Below are 17,029 nucleotides of genomic sequence, written 5' to 3' on the forward strand. Positions count from 1 at the left end.
GTCACCTTCTCAAATGAAATGAGAAAGGCTTCTACCTCCTTCTCGTCAAAACTTGCAATGCTTGGACATATTTAAATAGATTCCCACCAAGCCTTCAACTTTGATGCTCTTTCTCACTGTCCTCATCACTATCATGTTTCATGGCCATTTTCTGAAGTTCAAACAATCTGTTTTTATCCTTTTCCCTGATTTGTATCTCCCTTTCTCGTTCTTTTTGTTCTGCTAGGGCTATTCTTTCTTTTCTCCTTTCTTCTCTCTCCTTTTCTTTTTCCTCTCTCTCTCTTTCTTTTTCCTCTCTCTTTCTTTTTCCTCTCTCTATCTTTCTCTCTCTTTTTCTTTTTCCTCCTTCTTGTATTCAAGCTGCTTTAATTCTTTCTCATGTTCCATTTGTTTAATTTGTAACTGAATTATTGCCATTTCCAATGAGTCAAACTGTATCTCAAGCAACTTTAAATGCTTAGCCACCGCCATAATTACCTCATCTTTTCGCATTTTGTCAGGTAATGTTAACTGCACTGTTTTTGCCAAATCTAACGGTCTCCTTTTAGTCTCTGTCCATAAGGTATTGTGTGTGACCGTCTCCATTCCCAAAAACTTCAGTGTCTCTGAAAGAGCCATTGTCCACAATACACACCCTTCTTAAACTAGAATACCACACCTGAAAAGTAACCACAATATGCTCACCCCTCACTGTCTTTCAGTTCACTAAGCCAATCCAATAGATATACTTTTATCCCGGACGAGCCCCCAATTTGTTATGGGCCAGGGTTTAGAGAACCCCAAAGTGTATCATGGAGTTCACCTGATCCACAACTTTTAATAGATTATGGTATGGGGAGCACACGGCCCACTCTACAGGTGTGGTACAGCAGAAATGGAAAAGTATTTTTTAAAGCAAAACAATGTTTTGAACTCAAGTTAACCTTTTTAAAACATACAGTGAACATCTTAGCAACCATCAATTCAAATACAACCCCCAAAGACTACAACACTAAGTAATCCTTAATAACTTCCCAAACATCATCCAGAAGACAAAAGAAAAACCTTTTAGCAGAAGCACATTAGGTTTACATTCACTACGGAGAACACTTATAATTCTGAATTCACCATATAATCAAGAGATAGTCTTTTCACGGTAGGGAGATCAACAGTACATCTGCTCTGTCTGGCTTCAGCTCCAATACGGAAAACGAAACTAAAACACACCCTGCAGCAAACAGCCCAAAACAAAAGTAAAAAGCTGACAGACAGCCCAGCTCCACCCACACTCTGACATCACTGATAAACACCCATTTCTTAAAGGTACATTTCTTAAAGGTGCATTTCTTAAAGGTACTCTCACATGACGTTACGATGTCAGGCTATATGGACTATGTTTGTATTTCCCTTGAATACAGAAGTGTAAGAAGTGACTTAATTGAGATATGTAGGATGATTAAAAAATTTGATGGACCAATTTTGCACTGAAGCCATTTCCTCTTGTGGGAGAGTCGAGAACAAGGTGGCTTAACTTTAAGATTAGAGCTGGTAGGGCAGCACGGTGGCCTAGTGGTTAGCACAACCGCCTCACGGCGCTGAGGTCCCAGGTTCGATCCCGGCTCTGGGTCACTGTCCATGTGGAGTTTGCATATTCTCCCTGTGTCTGCGTGGGTTTCGCCCCCACAACCCAAAAATGTGCAGAGTAGGTGGATTGGCCACGCTAAATTGCCCCTTAATTGGAAAAAATAATTGGGTAATCTAAATTTATAAAAAAAAAGATTAGAGCTGGTGGTGCTCAGGGGTGATGCCAGGAAGCACATCTGTACACAAAGAGCAGTGGAGGGAGGTCAACTGAAAGTTTCAAAATAGATGGACAGAGTTATGTTAGGTAAGGGTTTCAAGGGTTATGGGACTAAAGTGAGTAGATAGAGTGAAGATACAGATCAGCTATGATCTAATTGTGCAGTGGAACATGTTGGAGGGCTGTTTGGCCTACCCCTGTTTCCATACCCCTGTATATGCAAGTTGTGAATGCATATTGTGATGAATGTTATCAGTAGCTGCTATAATGGTACCTTACCTTTAATACGTTGGCCCTTTAAGACCGGGCTTGGAACCCTGGGGGACTCCGCCTCTGGCTCCGCCCCCAGGAAACGGTATATAAGATAAGGCTCACTCAGGCCACATGTGATGAGCACACTTCTCGGCTGCTGTACAGTTCTCAGATGATTAAAGCCTATGAATCATCTATCTTCTCTCCTGTGTCGTGATTGAGGGTATCTCAATAATAATATTCAGAGAGCCTAGATGTTCTACATAACTTCGGCATATCCATTCCAATTTCTGCAGTGCAAGGAAGAACATTTCTATGTAAAAATGTGCATGTGCCTTGCATGTGCATCCATGTGTATTTGTGTGTCTCTGTGTGTGTTTGGGGGAGGGAGGTGGTTTTGTGTGTCTGTGTGTGTGTGTGTGAAGGTCAGTTGCAGAGAGGATCAGAATCATCTGTGAAGCTGCTAATGTTCAGTACCTGTATTATGTGCTGTGTCTCTGGAACCATGTTGCACTACGAGTTAATGGTCTTACGAGTGAGGGGTTGTGGAGGAAAAGAGAAGGAAACAAAATTGCTCAAAGGTATAAGAATTTTTATTCCCACTTGAGGGGTTGAGTGACGAAAACTCACTTGTGACTCTATAATGAAACAATGTTTTCTTTCATCGGATGTGAGGTTTATTTACACTAACTCTTTGTCTACCCTCATGCATTAAACCATGTCAAAAGTGAACACACTTAATTGACTTGTACTTTTTAACATTAATTACATTAGGGACTGGGTAGTTCTGCATCCTGTCATAATGTCTTTCCCTTCCAGGAAATAGACTTTGAATCAAAGCCAGACAGATGGCTTTTTGACGACTTTCAGGGGCCGAGGCAAAATGAATGCCCTTTGTTCAACATCAGAGTGCCTCAAATTTGGCACATACTGGCACAGATTTGGCAGCGTCACCCCGTGAGTCCTCAACAGGATGGAGAACAGTATGACTGAGTGGAAAGTGGTGAAATTAAGATTCAGATACGCCATCAGGTCAATGGAGAGGAATACACTGCTGCATTTTCAGAAAGGTACCATCGCTATGATTATGTATGTTATTTCTCTCTCCTCCTGTGTCTACAATCCTTTTCGATGTTAAACCTGTATATCTTTAGGGGCAGCACGGTGGCACAGTGGGTTAGCCCTGTTGCCTCACAGCGCTGAGGTCCCAGGTTCGATACCGGCTCTGGGTCACTGTCCGTGTGGAGTTTGCACATTCTCCCCGTGTTTGTGTGGGTTTCGCCCCCACAACCCAAAGATGTGCAAGGTAGGTGGATTGGCCACACTAAATTGCCCCTTAATTGGAAAAAATGAATTGGGTACTCTAAATTTATTAAAAAAAAAAAAAAAAAACCTGTATATCTTTCAGTACTTTAACTTACTGCATTATCAATACATTATCACAATTGTCCAGTTGAACAGGGTGGGGTTGATTGGGACAAAACACCTCATGCTATCCTGTGACTTATTTTTAAAAAAATTTACAATACTTTTTTTTCCCAATTAAGGGTCAATCTACCTATCCTACACATCTTCGGATTGTGGGAGTGAGACCCATGCAGACACGGGGAGAATGTGCAAACTCCACATGGACAATGGCCCGGGGTCGGGATCGAACCCGGATCCTCAGCGGCGTGAGCAGCAGTGCTAATCACTGTGCCACCGTGCCACCCCGTCCTGTGGCTTAAGTAGCAAGTGTACAACTGGTGTAGAACCGAGCTAAATAGGCAATGAGGGGCTCAGGTTTGATTCTCACTCTCACTGTGTCGAGTGAACTGGCATCAGCGGGGATGGCATTAGAACCAGCATTTCACAGCCTGGGCAAGGGTGAAGAAAATTCAGCCAGGTCCATGCTCCTGATTTGAAATGCTGCTAAATGATGTGAACAAGAGGTGAGGGCAAGATCAAATAACCCATTGGCACTCATTGTTTTGGCAGCCACATGAGGAATGGTAACTTTAGCAAGCTATGAGATCTATGGAAATGTGTACCAGCAAAGAGCTGGCACTTTCAGATAAAACGGGCAAGGAAAAACTGGAGAACGGTAATAAAAGAAAACAATCTCATTGAGATGATTTCAGAAATCATAAGGGAGGAAAGTGTAGCTTTTATCATCTGAACCCAGGTGAAGTTATTTTATCCAACCTAATAAAACATACTTGCAAAACTTTTAATGACAAAAATAACTCAATAATGTTGCTTGGTTAGCACTGCTGCCTCACGACGCCGAGGTCCCAGGTTCGATCCCGGCTCTGGGTCACTGTCCGTGTGACAATATTATTTCTCAATAATCCATTTGAAATTAATTGCTTGGTTATTTTGGGGGCAGGAGCCCAACTATCCCTTTACATATATTTCACATATATTTCACGTCCCCACACAATATGTCATGACCACCCATTTTCAGCTTAATACATCACAGTCACCAAGCAACACAATTTAAAAAAAAATAAAGTTAGAGTACCCAATTTATTTTTTACAATTAAGGGGCAATTTAGTGTGGCCAATCCACCGCGGCTACACATCTTTGGGTTGTGTGGGCGTAACCCATGCAAACACAGAGAGAATGTGCAAACTCCACACGGACAGTGACCCAGAGCTGGGATCGAACCTGAGACCTTGGTGTCGTGACACAGCAGTGCTAATCACTGCATTGCCCTCCATTTGCACAATTAATAAACCCACACCACAAGAAATTATCTTTATTTGTTCCTCATTTCAGCTTCTTCTCCTTGGGTTGTTCACCAGCGGCCCTGGAGCTTACACCAGCACTGCTGGCAGCTGTAAAATGGAGGAATCTCTCTCACGCCCAGAACAAGTTACGTCAGTGTACGGGGTGTGTGACCTGCTCTCTGCTGCCACTTCCAGAGAGAAGACTCCATCAATTTTTTTAAAAGAATCTGCTCCTGGGTCAACGCGCTGAAGTTAGGAGGAGACAGTCTCCCATGCTGGGCTCCGGGCCTGCGCACTACTATGGGGTACGCATGCGTGGGAACGGCCAGCATTTTAGAAAGCCGGTCGCGACCGTTGGGCACTTCTTCCCACGACCTGGAATGCCAGACCGATGGCCGTGCTACCCCCCCCCCCGATACCGACCCACCCTGAGCTTGAATATGTCTGATCTAAGTTATTGGTATTTGATATCATTGAGGTTCATCTACAGTGAATCATTTCAGAATGTGAATTTCCTTAGTTGAAATCAAATAAAGACCAGATCCGTTTTAATCACAATGGTACCTTCATTGCTCTTGCCAATCTTAGTAGCATGTCAACCCATGCTGTGTCCTCCTCACAGACTGGGGCTCTTTGGGAAGAAAGAAAATCTCTTCACCAGCCGTGGGGCAAAGCAACATTGACTGACATATGAAGGATCGTAAGAAGACTTACAACACCAGGTTAAAGTCCAACAGGTTTGTTTCAAATCACTAGCTTTCGGAACACAGCTCCTTCCTCAGGTGAATGAAGAGGTATGTTCCAAAAACATATAGACAAAGTCAAAGATGCAAGACAATGCTTTGAATGTGAGCATTTGCAGGTAATTAAGTCTTTACAGATCCAGAGGTAGGGGTAACCACAGGTTAAAGAGGTGTGAATTGTCTCAAGCCAGGACAGTTGGTAGGATTTTGCAAGCCCAGGCCAGATGGTGGGGGATGAATGTAAGGCAACATCAATCCAAAGTCCCGGTTGAGGCTGTAGTCATGTGTGTGGAACTTGGCTATAAGTTTCTGCTTGGCGATTTTGCATTGTCGCGCGTCCTGAAGGCTGCCTTGGAGAACGCTTACCCGGAGATCAGAGGCTGAATGCCCTTGACTGCTTAAGTGTTCCCCAACTGGAAGGAAACATTCCTGCCTGGCGATTGTTGCGCGATGTCTGTTCATTCGCTGCTGCAGCGTCTGCATAGTTTCGCCAATGTACCACGCTTCGGGACATCCTTTCCTGCAGCATATGAGGTAGACAACCATGAGGTAGTATGAGGTATTGAACAAACTATTGTTTGCAGCAAACTACCCAGCCTTCAGAACAGTGAACAAGACACCACACAACCCTGCCATAGCAATATCTGCAAGACGCGCCAGATCATCAACGTGGGTACCACCATACCACCATTATACGTAAGAACACCACCCACCAGGTACGCAGTACATACTCGTGCGATTCGGCCAACGTTGTCTACCTCATGTGCTGCAGAAAAGGATGTCCCGAAGTATGGTACATTGTCGAATCCATGCAGACACTGCGACAACGGATGAACAGACATCACGTTACAATTGCCAGGCAGGAATGTTCCCTTCCAGTCAGGGAACACTTCAGCAGTCAAGGGTAAGCGTTCTCCAAGTCGGCCTTCAGGACACGCGGCAACGCAAAATCACCGAGCAGAAACTTATAGCCAGGTTCTGCACACATGAGTACAGCCTCAACCAGGACCATGGATTCATGTCGCATTACATTCATCCCCCACCATCTGGCCTGGGCTTGCAAAATCCTACCAAGTGTCCTGGCTTGAGACAATTCACACCTCTTCAACCTGGGGTTACTCCTACCTCTGGATCTGTAAAGACTTAATTATCCGCAAATGCTCGCATTCTAAGCATTGTCCGGCATCTTTGACTTTGTCTATACATATGTTTCTGGAACATACCTCTTCATTCACCTGAGGAAGGAGCAGTGCTCCGAAAGCTAGTGATTTGAAACAAACCTGTTGGATTTTAACCTGGTGTTCACCCCAGTCTAACGCCGACATCTCCACATCATATGAAGGATGATCTATCGCGAACAGCAAAGTTAAAATCAGCCTTTAAATATCATAAATTAAATGTGGGTAGTGATTATTTCTGTTCCATTCCTTCACTTTATATGAAATGTTCAAAACGTATTAAACCCATAGACATAGAGCAGCTGTGGCAATGAGAGCTAGCCCCTGATAGCCTGAAATTGGCACAGAAGTAAATAAAACACTTCAAAATCTTTCAAACTTTAGTGCAGTGGAAGAGCGGAGAGAAAAGACACCATCAAGTTGACAAGGCTGGTTAAAAAAAAAGCTAATGAAATTATGGGTGTGATTTAACGGAAAGTTTCTTAGTGTCATTTGTGGCGGGTTTTGCTGGGAGTTTCCTGCCGAGTTCCCCACCACTATCTAACGACATTTAGTCACTATTTTGAGCCCTGGGGAGTTTAGCACCGGTTTAACCCACATTTAGAATTTTTTTCATCACTGGGGAGCTGAACTCAGAGATCTGGCCACCATTTTTAAGGGTGCCCCGATCACTAAGTGAGCTTGTGGGTCCCCCAAGCAGCGTACATGAAGATTCTCTAGAATGCTGCCTGGTATGCCGAAACACAACTCCGGCAAAAAAACTTGAGAAGCAAAGGATTTATCAGAACATTGCAGATTTCTGGGTGATGTGACAGAAGAGTTTAAAATTATGGAAACGTAGCACATGGTAGGCAGAGCTGGCCGTTTCCAATAGTTGAGGGGCCAAGACCTAGTGGGCCATCAATATGGGTGTAGGAACATAGGACTTAGGGGTACGAATAGGCCATTCGGCCCTTAGAACTCACTCCACCATTCAATAAGATCGTAGCTGATCTGGTTGTGGTATCAGCTCCACTTTCCTGTTTGCGCGCAGTGGTTGGCACTGCAGCCTCACAGTACCAGGGGCCTGGGTTCAATCCAGCCTTGGGTGACTGTGTAATTCGAGCGTTCTCCCTGTGTCTGCGGGGGTTTCCTCCAGCTGCTTTGGTCTTCTCCCACAAAGGTGGGATTGGCTGTGCTAAATTGCCCCTTAGTATCATGATCAATGCACAAGGTTATGGAGGTAGGGCAGGGAAGTGGGCCTAGGTAGAGAGCTCTTTCTTTCGGACGGTTGGTGCAGACTCGTTGGGCCAAATGGCCTCCTTCTGCACTGTCAGGATTCTATGGGTAACCCTTGACCCCTTTGTCTGACAAAAATCTATCTAACCCAGCCTTGAATAAATTTAAGACCCAACCCTCACTGCTTTCCAGGGAAGAGAATTCCACAGACTAACAACTCTCTAAGATAAAAGAAGTCTCCTCGTATCCATCTTAAGAGGGAGCCTCCTATGCTTAAACTGTGTATTCTGATCTAGTTTCTCTCACAAGAGGAAACATCCTTTCAGAATCCACCCTACCAAGTCCCCTCAAGTAAATGGAAGAGATTTAGAACACAATAAATTTACACATATTGAGCTGTGAGGCTGTGCTGAAACAAAAACTGGATCAATATAAAGATCAGATTGGATAGGAGAAGGAAGGAACAAGAGATTAAGGAATATGGGAACAGGATGGGTATATATGATTCAAATGTTTGGTGGGAATTTTACACGCCTCTCACCCAACTGGGAGAAGACTGACAAGCTGGGGAGTGGGGTAAAATCAGGGGGCACCATGCCCATGTCTACCCTCTTGTCTGGAATTTTACCATCAACAGGATAGGTGCCAGGGCCCACCTGCTATTGGATGGATTGAGGCCCTGGTGGTCAATTAGTAATACTTTACCAGTGCTGGTGGGTGCACACTGCAAATGGTGAGGCCAACAAGCTGTTTGGCTGTAGGCTTACGGATTCTCCTTGGTCGGGCACCCTGTGCCCCTGGAGGCTTCCTCAATGATGATCACTACACCAGCTTGTTCCCTGCTAGTCTCCTGATTGTGGCTCCATCCACCCCCAGGCCTACCTGACTAGCCTCGGCATAGCTACCTTGACTCGTCTTGAATCTGCTGCTCCTTGTGGGGGACTGCTACACTCCCAGGAGCAGCCATTGCTGTCAGTGGTGCAGCCGGGACTGGAAAGCAGCCAGCCCTCTGATTGGAGTCACTGCCTCACTGCAGGTTTTAGTATGGATATATCACAACTTCTACCACATGCTATGAAGATGTTTGGTGCTGTAGCCAAGCATTAGTTAAGTTTCTCTCGTCCAAACTGTCTTGCCTTGTTTAACCTTTGGACAGAATTGAGATAGTTGATATGGGTCAACAAACTTTTTACGACAAACTATTCACAAAGACCTCATACTCTGCACAATGGATTCAGGACATAATCTGCGCTGCACCTCCTGGAGCCTGTTAGTCATCTGGCTATTGATGTCACAGTTACATCACTAACACCAGCTAGGTCTCAATAACATATTCATTAACCCATTACACTATGGTTACACAAAGTGCTGTAAACTACACAGCTCTGGCCAGGTGCAGGAAGGTCGGATTAGAAAGAGTGTCCCCAGGCTGGTATGGACAAGATGGGCCAAATGGCCTCATTCTGTGCTGTAACATGTCTATTGGTCTATGGTACTTATCAGCCTGATGGCTGTTAAAATCTGATCATAGCTTCTTGGCCCTGTGGAGGTGGGCTTGCCGCTGACGTTTAAGCCCTTGGGCCTGTGTGTGGGGGTTGGGGTTGCTGGAGGTGGCCTCCATGAAACGTTCTGGCCTATATCGCAAGTGGCTGATAAATGGTAACATCAACGGTTGAGCTGATTGGTTATTCCCCATTGTAATCTCGATGTATTCTGGCGCAGGTACTTTGTATCGCAGGTGAATGTTGTTAGTCAGATATTAATCCAATTATTAATAAATACAAATAAAAGACACTGTTACTTTTTGGGTTTAGATTTGATATGATGTTTGGATTCACCATCACAGATCTTTTCCACAAACAGGCCATTGCGGGCCGAGGAACCAGAGGGACACAATTTCAATGAACAAGCAGGTTGGTAGGTCAACTCACAACATCAAACGTTAGCTACATGCGGTTGCTTGTTCGGCATCTGAATATGGACAAAAAAAGTATTAACTAGATTGTAGACTATAGACAAAAGAGTGGCTCCATTAAAACAGAAAGGAGGTTTATTGGACTGCATTAAGTATTTGAATGTGAAAACCGCTCAGCGTGATTTTACATCATTTGAGTGTCTCTTGAATTACTGTTGTTGAGTAAGAAGATAAAAACTGAACTTCATATCTAAACAAAGACTTGCATTCACATAACTCTCTTCATGGTCTTGGGATGTCCAGTGAAGTATTTCTGAGGTGTAGTGACTGTAGGAAGATAGCAGTCAATTTAAAGAATGAGATTAGTGACAAAATATCCTTTTTAGTGATGTTGAGTGCAAGGTAAATGTTAGTCAGGATGCAGGACAACACCCCTCCTCTTCTTTGAATAATGACATGGGATCTGAACCTCCATTTAAGAGGGAAGATGGGCCCTTGGCTTAACATTTTATCCAAAATATGGCACGTCCAACAGTGAAGCACTCACTCCATACTACACTGAAGTCGCAGCCTAGATTAACATGCTACAATTCACTGCAATTGGACTTGAGCAAACACCTCTGACTCACAGTGGAGAAGGAGGTTATTCGGCCCATAGGGTCTGTACTGACCCTGCAAAAGAGCACTCTACCTAGGTCCACTCCTCGCCCACCCTGCCCTATCCCCGTAACCCTGTAACCTAACCTGCACATCCCTGCACATTAAAGGGCAATTCAGCATGGCCAATCCACCTAACCTGCATATCTTTGCACTATGGGAGGAAACTGGAGCACCCGCAGAAACCCATATAGACATGAGGAGTACATGCAAACTACACAGACAAAAAAGGCTGGCATCAAACTTGAGTCCCTGGTGTTGTGAGGCAGCACTGCTAACCAATGGGCTACCATAAGGAAAGAGTGTGAGCACAAAACTAAGGCGGACACCTAAACAAACTCAGGGTCCTACGTCATAAATAACCTGTAATTAACCTTTGGTGCTGAAGTTTGTGCATGACGAAATGTCCTCAGTTTCCTATATTCCACCAATAATTTATAGCTCGTTATATACTGTGTCCTATATTACTGGACTTATATTGCACCAAGCAATTTATAGCTCATTACCTGCGCTGATGAAGTCATATCTGAGGTAAAGTTCAATTGGTTTTGCAACACTTTTTCTCTCCTGAAAGCAGTGAATCACTGCATTTGCACGGAACCCAGCCATCAATCGGTACCTAACTCATGATTAGATGTGAAAGTTGAGAGTGTGTGTCAGCAAGCCATTTGATTGTGTGGGACAAGATGTTGTGTTTTTGTGTTTACATCTAACCAACTTGTCTGTCTTATTACTGACTTGCCACGCGGTGAAATATTCATTTGGAGAGCTGGTGCACGTGCAATGGGGCTAAATGGCTTCTTTCGGCACTGTGGCAATTCTGTTATCAAACAGTGTGTTTATTTATCTTTGCCTTGGAGGGTAAATAGGAGACAGGTTGTTCTGACATGGAATGCCTGGAAGGGAAGTGGAAAAAGATTTAACAGCTAGCTTTGCAAAAGGTGCTATTTACCAACATCACAAGGGAGTGCAGCAGCTCAAGAAGGCGGCTCAAGGGTAATTAGGGATGGGCAATAGCCGGTCATGCTCATTTCGCGCGAATGAATAATTTACAATATATATATATATATATATGTATTGAAGAAGAGGAATTTACAGGGATAAAGGGGAAAGTGCAGAGGAGTGGAACTCATTGGAATGTTCTTCTAAAGAACTGTCATAGGCACACCTACAGCTACACGGTAAGATTTTCTGGATCTGTCATGGAATAAAACCATACCAATGATATAAACGCCATCTTCGTCTCTTTCTACATTCAAGTATAAGCATTTTGCAGCATGGGTTGTGGACAGTAATTGGTAATGAGAAATCTTTCTGACTTTAAAAAAAAAACACATTTCCCCTCTTCAGCTCAGGGTTGCTGAGGCCCCAGCTAGCAACCCAACTGCTGCCTGAGGGGAAGTCAAGCACACAAGCACAATCTTGTGATGTTACAGGTTCGTACGGTCCAGCAGCACACGTAGGCAATGCCCTTACCGACTGGCCATCAAGGTTGCCCCCTTAAGCTTTCGAATTTGACAGTGATTGCATTGTAGGCAAATGAGCTGCTAACAGCATAAACAGCCTGATCACTTCTGTGATATTTTTTCATTTCTTTCGGGTGTTCGGTGGAAATGAGCCAAAGTAGAGCGCGAAAAGCTCCTCTCGGAAACGGCTCTGTGACAGAATCTGACAATTTATCATCTGTGCTGTGACAGTACCCCGTAAATTTAATCCTAATTCACCATCTGTGCATCTATATGCAGTGGGTTTGTCACTATGTTTTTCACATCAACTTATCTTTGCTGTGACTCTTAAGAAAAAGATACATCTAAAAAAGTTCCACAATGACATCTTTTTGGTCATCTTTGCTGTGCTTCAGTGACATAAAGTGAACATTTTACAGTGACATCTGCAGAACGTCAATTTGATCTCTCACTCTCACTCATATCAGCTGAGTTCGTTAGGATTTATCACTTAATAAGATACCCTGCAATATAGTGCATAAGAAAATAATGCACTGAAACAGATGCAGATAGAAGTCCTCAGTGGCTCACTGTACACACAAAGCCTTGGTCTTGGCCATGATATTTGGCACAAAGATTGGCTTCAGCGCTGTAGACATGATAAGCCCATTCCTGGTGCCTCTCAGAAGGTACATACGTGCTTATTGACTTAATGTGAAGACAAAATCAGGATGCTAATGATGTCCCCTCAAGAAACAATAGTCTTCTGGAAGGCCCTCACATGGAGGTGGATACTAGTGGAGTGGCAGCATCTGCAGGGGCAGATTAGAAAGGTTTAAATAATCTTTCACTTTTGCTGTCCCTTATTATTTATTCTATCCTAAAATTAGAGAAATATTTCATTATTTTGAGTAATCATAACTAACTGAAATCTGACCACAGTATTTGATCCTTTCACCCAACAACACTTTTGCAACCCACAAAATTGCCAAAGGTACTACCATAATCCTCAAAACCAGCACCACTCAAACTCAGCACTGTCATCATGCCTTAGAGACATTGGAGTTAATTTGAACTCCTTTCACCTGGCATTAATGGAGCATTAAGGGTCTGAAAATGGAGTAGCTTTACAACATCAGTAAGCTTGATGGTGCAGCCAGTAGAATTTTGCAAAGAGCTTACTGCTGGGCATTCAAAGTGCCAGCGCTTCTCAGGATTCTTCTAACATGGAAATGAAAGGACCCTGATTGTCATTCTAGGTTGGGAGCAGTTGGGCCATCCTCTATGCAGTCATTGATAGATCCACAGATGACAGAAACAAGGAGATCCAGCAAAAGCAAGTTTGAAATTATTTTTGAGGAATGCAGAGGCTACCCCAGGGCCCCTTCCTCCATGTTCTCAAATACCACCCCACTAATTTGGCTAGTGATCTGATCATTTGGCACCTGCAACTTACCGGGTTGATAAGTAAGGTCAAGCTTGAGAGGGGCCCGATAGAACGGCCTCATCGGGCCCCGAGTCAGGCCGTGAAATCTCATGTGAGGCCTCTTGCGTGATTTGCGATGCTTCGGGACACCTCGTGAGATCTAACAAGATTTCGTGAGACGTTGCAATCGGGATGTCACCCTCACTGGGTGGGATCCAGGTTTGCATATTTAAATGAGCAGTTAGCTTCACTTAAATATGTCTGTGTCGGGGTCTCCCCAAGGCACGGGATTGAACGCCCGCACCTTTGAAGGCCCTTGGGTGGTTGGGCTCTTGGCAGGGTGGTACCCCGGCACTCTCATTGCCACCAGGGTACTCCAGCAGTGACACCATCTACCAAAACTGTCGAAATAAGTCCCCAAATGCTCCTTTAAAACCACGATCAAGGATGAGTTGTTCATTTCAAAGAATTTTGAAAACCTTGGTGAAAAGGAAAATAACAATTTATTGATCATCACCAAAAGTGGATGGAAGGGGCTTTTCACAGTAACTTCATTGCAGTGTTAATGTAAGCCTACTTGTGATAATAAAGATTATTATTATTAAGTAAAGCACATGGGTCATAAGCATCAATCCTAACCGGGCAAGAGATGGGTTACAGTCCATTTTTGCTCATCGTGAATTTGAGTTGGTCTCAAAAAATGAGCCTCAATATTGTTCTGCTCTGTTCCAAAATTTCATATATCAATGTGGCCATCAATGTGGTATCAATGTGCTACTTTCTTACGAAAACTGTGTCGTTCACTTCACCTGGATCCACATCGTTTTAAAAATCCAGCCCATCAACTGGGTTTTTCTCTCTCCACAGATGCTGCCTTACCTCCCGAGTGCTTCCGGTGTTTCATACTGATCTACCTGACTGCTTTTTTGGCCTTGCAACCAACCTACTAGTCCCCATGCCGGAGGTCAGAAGACAAATTTTACATAAACATTAAGGGATGTTCTGATATGGACGAACGTTTTCTCAGAAGAAAAGTCCTTTTCTTTAAAATGTTATTTTTTTTAATGACCAAAATAAAAGCAAGATCACCTGGCAAAGTGTAATGTCAAAGATATGGTCATTGTGGTGGTGCTAGCTGTTAAACTGATTTCTCTGCAATAGTTATTGTACCAACATACAAGAAAATCAGAGCATAAAATGGCAAAGAATTGATTGCTGTGCATTGTAATCAAGGAGAGGGATACTGCAGAAGGCAAAAACAGTTCGGACCAGTATTTCTCTTTCCCCGTTTTACATGGCGTTGCAATTTAAAGTATACATGACAAGTTCATTCTTACTTTCCCCATTTTACTCTTTTGTTTCTTCTGGTAGAGGGAAATGACAATTCATTTAGGCATCTAGGGGTATGATTTTACTGCTTAACCCCCCCCCCCCCCCCCCCCCCCACCCCCCCTCCCCCCTCCCCCCTCCCTCCCCCCCCTCCAGCTCCTTGGGGCGAGGGGAGTGCCTGTGGCCTCTTTTTAATACATTAATCTTTCCCCTCCACCCAGGCTGGTGGCCACCTCCATTTAGCTGCTGGCCAACCCATGTGACAGAGAGTTGCTCCAACGGCACGGCAAAGTAATCCTTAATAGGGCTTTAGGTGTGTAAATAGGCTGCCTGCCTCCTCAAAGCAAGGGAATACTCAATAAAGGGAAGATATTGAGAGCGGTTGAGGACATGAGGGACCGTGGTGTGCATGCCCACAGGTCCTTGAATCTGGCAGGTAATCAAGATGGCATATGGAATGCTGTCCTTTATTGGGCAAGGTATTGAATACAAAAGCAGGGATTTAATGATGGAATGGTACAAAATGCTGGTGAGCCTCAGCTGGAATTCTGTGTATAGTTCTTGTCACCAAATTACAGGAATTACATAACTGCTCTGGAGAGAGTGCAGAGGAGATTTACAAGAATGTTGCTATTAGGAGAGATTAAACAGGCTAGAGTTGTTTTCCTTAGAACAGAGGAGGCTAATGGGAGATCCAATTCAGGTGCACAACATTAGCAGGGGCCGAGACAGGGTAGACAGGAAAGATTTAGTTGAGGAGTCAATTACCACGAGGTATAGATTTAAAGTGAGTGGTAGAAGGATGAGAGGGGACGTGAGGAAAACCTTATTTTATCCAGAAAGTGGTGGGCTTCTGGAATTCACTGCCTGAGTTGGTGGTTGAGGCTGAAACACTCAACTCATTCACAACGTCCGTCGATCTGCATCTGAAGTGCTGTAACCTTCAAAGCTACGGACCAGGTGCTGGAAAGTGGGATTAAAATAAGAAGCTAATTTATTTTTCTCTTTTTTGGCTGGTGAAGACACAATGGGCTGAATGGCCTCTTTCTGCACTGTAGCATTTCTGTGGTTCTACTGCTTTTCATTGCAAGAGGATTTGAGTACAGAAGCAAGCATGTCTTACTGCACCTGTACAGGGCCTTAGTGTGACCACACCTGGCGTATTGTATACAGTTTTGGTCTTCTTTTTTAATAAAGAATATACCTGTCACTGAAGGAGTGCAGCAAAGGTTCACCAGACTGATCCCTGCGTTGGAAGGATTGTCGAATGAGGAGAGATTGGATCAACTGGGCCTGTATTCACTGGAATTTAGAAGAATGAGAATTGAACATTCTGATAGGACTGGACATACAGGATACAGGGATGTTGTTTCAGGGAGAAGAACACAACTGCACTGCAGTATGTAAGATTTCAGATGAAGCCAGAATTTGAATGCTCTTTTACATTTGAACCTCCATGAGGATGCCATTCTGTCTGGTGGGATCTTGGTTGTCTTCACCTCTTCTACTGGCTGCAGAAGATTGAGATCTATTCTGACATCGCTGCTGAAGAGAGATGAGGGCTGATTTTGCACAATGTACATCAGCTCCATGATCTGTTTATTGCTGTAGCTCAAGGGTTCATGCATCATGCCAATGGCCAGGAATTGGACTCCCACTGCACTGTAAAGTGGGGATCCCATCAATAGGACCAACAGACCTTGGAGCCATGGATTCTTGTTGGCTAGGACTGTCACTCTGATACCTGAATCTAACTTATTATTGGTTTGATGGCCATTTACCCAGGATGTCTCCATTCCACAATAAAGAGCTGTATCATTCGATATCAGCAAAGAGGAGAGGTTGTGTGTCTTTTGTATCAATGGCCTCAACCTCATGGATAACTTTTGGCTTCTCTGGGGTCTTGACTTACACAGCTTGCCAATATGTCCCTGTCTGTGGCAGTGGAAGCACTGGGCAGTTCCCACAATGAGGGCACTTGTCACTGCAGAGCTGGCAAGGTCATTAGGCAGGGTCATTCATGAGTGGCTTACCTTGACATCACACATATTACCACCTTTTCCGACAATGTTCTTTCCAAACCACACATCACCTTACCTTTCACCATCAAAGATTGACTTTCTCCTGTATCCCATAAGTTCTTAATTCTTTACCTACTCCCCCTTATATACATGAATAAACTTTACCCTCAGAAATAAAATCCTTCAAAAGGTCTGCTTATCTGCATATCCACCAGCCTCTGAACCAGTTGTACGCTCTGTGGCACCCCTTCCACTTGGACAATGGTTTTTCCCGCCACTTAAAAAACCCCACTGCCTTATCCTATTTTACCGAGTTTGTCTTCCCAGTACTTTTCTTAAACAACCAACATTGC

General features: G+C 44.0%; 1 long non-coding RNA gene across 1 annotated transcript; it reads left to right on the forward strand.

Moving 5' to 3' along the window:
• Nucleotides 1-2,909: 2,909 nt before the first annotated feature.
• LOC119962657 lies at nucleotides 2,910-14,351 on the forward strand. The gene is made up of 3 exons (XR_005459925.1): nucleotides 2,910-3,102; nucleotides 9,698-9,796; nucleotides 14,194-14,351. It is a non-coding gene; the product is annotated as an uncharacterized LOC119962657 (long non-coding RNA).
• The last annotated feature ends 2,678 nt before the right edge of the window (nucleotides 14,352-17,029 follow it).

The sequence above is a fragment of the Scyliorhinus canicula genome, chromosome 3 (genome assembly GCF_902713615.1).
Source record: "Scyliorhinus canicula chromosome 3, sScyCan1.1, whole genome shotgun sequence".
Taxonomy (NCBI): Eukaryota; Metazoa; Chordata; class Chondrichthyes; order Carcharhiniformes; family Scyliorhinidae; genus Scyliorhinus; species Scyliorhinus canicula.